This window comes from Nannospalax galili, unplaced genomic scaffold (assembly GCF_000622305.1).
Source record: "Nannospalax galili isolate Female #2095 unplaced genomic scaffold, S.galili_v1.0 scaffold1138, whole genome shotgun sequence".
Classification (NCBI taxonomy): Eukaryota; Metazoa; Chordata; class Mammalia; order Rodentia; family Spalacidae; genus Nannospalax; species Nannospalax galili.
Window position 1 is genome coordinate 2312861 of NW_008342297.1, and position 2588 is coordinate 2315448.

The 2588-nt window shown below is 47.4% G+C and overlaps 1 pseudogene; it reads left to right on the forward strand.

Moving 5' to 3' along the window:
- The first annotated feature begins 2277 nt into the window (after positions 1-2277).
- LOC115071275 lies at positions 2278-2378 on the forward strand (annotated as a pseudogene).
- The last annotated feature ends 210 nt before the right edge of the window (positions 2379-2588 follow it).

Here is a 2588-nt window from a genome sequence, read left to right on the forward strand (position 1 = left end):
CCACCCCACTCCCCCAACCCCCCCACCCTTCTCCAATGGATGACATGCTTCCTCCAGCATGGCCACACCTCCTGAAGTTTCCAAGACCCTCCCCAAACAATACCATGACCTGGTGACCAAGTATTCAAATATTTGGAGCCTACTGGGGGGACATTCTCAGTCAGTGTGTTTTTTATTATTATTATTATTATTATTATTCTCCTTCATCACCTTCATCTTCGTCATCTTCCAGGACTGAAAGTATAGCTCAGTTGAAAAGTGAGTGTTCAGCACAGTAAGGCCCTAGGTAGTGATTCTTCTATCGCAATATAATTGGATTCCTTTGTACTCCTATGTGGTGTTTGAGTACATTAATTTTTTTTTCATATAAATGCATTCTAGAGCCTATAGATGTTACCAAAGACCAGCAGGTTTCAGGGAGCAGGCAGGTAAGTCTCTTATGCTGCTGTGTTTTTTGTGTGTGTTCTCAAAGAGTCACATGCTGCTTGCAGAGCCCTACTGATAACGCCCCAGCCAGACCCAGCAGGCAGAGGCTCCAGCTCCATTGGGAGGAGGGTAAAGGAGCTGGGTTGGCACCTGTCAGCTGAAGCCCTCCTGCTCCTGACTGCTAGGTACTCAGGGGTCTCCTGAAAGGTCAGTGTCTTGTTCTTGCAGGGGACCTGGGTTCTGTTTCCAGCACCCACATGGAGGTTCACAACCATTTGTAACTCCAGTTCCAGGGGATCTGATGCCTTGTTCTGACCTCCATAGAAACTGGACATGCGCGGGGTGCACATACATACACATAGGCAAAACATTCATACATGTCAATAAATAAAACTTAAAAAAAAAAAAAAAAGAATAGTATGGGCAGGGCTATCCTAAGCTGCCCCTTATGAGTCTGTCCTAAGCCAGAGAAATGCCTCACTCTGCACTCTGATCCCCCTGGATCTTGAGAGGGGGCTGTGCACTCCAACCTCACCCATACTACCTTTGGGATAAGCCCTCTTTTCAGTAGAGGGCTCCAGCCTGGTGGGGAATGAGGAATCATGGTCCAAAGTCCAGCCCCAGGTGTAGACCCTGAGGGCAGACAGAAACTTGGGGAAGGGTAGACTCCTCTGCAGCAGACAGAGAGCCCCACCACCACCACTCCACAGTGTCTACATCTCTCCCTCAGGCAGAACAGTTTCCTCCCAACCTGGGAGGCTCGAGAATAAAGCTGACATCCCCTGAGGCAAGGCCTGTTCTAGCCTTCAAAGCACTGCCAAGGGAGCTAGGGCAGGTGTGAGTCCTGAGGTGTTTCTGCCTTGTCCTTACCCGTAGCCACCAGCTTGGGCGGCCTGTCCAAGACCACCTGGGGGCTGTGTTTCCTCCAGGTTGGTATTGGTTCCCCAGTCTATCACCCCTTCCAGAATTCCAGAAGAGAGCTTGTGCATTTGGCCTCATACCAGCCTACTGGTAACCTTTATTGGTCTTTTGCCTGCCTGGCCCAACACCTGGACTTGGTAACACCAGCCAGCAGCTGTGACGAGTCTACATCACCTAGCCTTTGTTCTTCTGCAGTTTCTGAGACACAGCCAGTCAGCAGGGCGTGGGGCACCCATCATGGACCGTGTCCCTCTTTGAACCTTTTATTGACATGAAAACAAGCAAGAGTTCAGAAGTTTCTAAGAATAAATGGAAAGGCAAGCTACAGACTGGGAGCAGATATTCACAGTACCACTGCCAGAGGGTGTGTACCACTTGTAAGAAGACATGCAGCCTAGACAAAGATTCCAACCAACATTTCACCAGAACTGTAAATGAATGCTTAACAGAAACATGAAACACTAACCAGCATCATTTACCATTGGAGAAATGCTGTTGCAAACACCACCACCACTGGGAGTGTGGCTCAGTTGGTAGAGTGCTTGCCTAACATGAAGGAAGCCCTGAATTTTAGTCCCTAGCATCACATAAACTGAGTATGGTGGCACACACGCCCAGCACTTGGGAGGTGGAGGCGGGATGATCAGAAATTCAAGGTCATCCAGAACTATGTAAGTTCAAGGCCAACCTGAGCTAAGTAAGACCCTGTCTTAGATAGATGATGATAGATGATAGATAGATAGGTAGATAGATAGATAGATAGATAGATAGATAGATAGATAGATAGATAGATAGATAGATGATAGGGACAGGACGAACCACAATGAGAAAGCCAGCATGGTGACACATGCCTGTAATTCCAGCACTCTGGAGGCTGAGGAAGGGGGAATGGAGAGTCAGGGCTACAAACTAAGACTCTCAGAAAAAGTAGTGCTCAGTTTGCCGGCACATATACTAAAGTTAGAACAATAAAGATTAGCATGGCTCTGTGCCAGGATGACACCAAAATTCATGAAGCATTGCATATTTTATTTTATTTTACTTACTTAGTTATTTTTTGTCTTTTTGAGACGGGATCTCCCTGTAGCCCCAGCTGACCTGGAACTCACTATGTAGACCAGGCTGGCCTAAATCACAGAGATCAGCCTGCCTCTGGCTCTGGAGTATTGGGATTAAAGGCGTGTGCCACCACACCCAGTAGTATTCCATATTTGAAAAGAAAGCAAAACAAAAACCAGTGC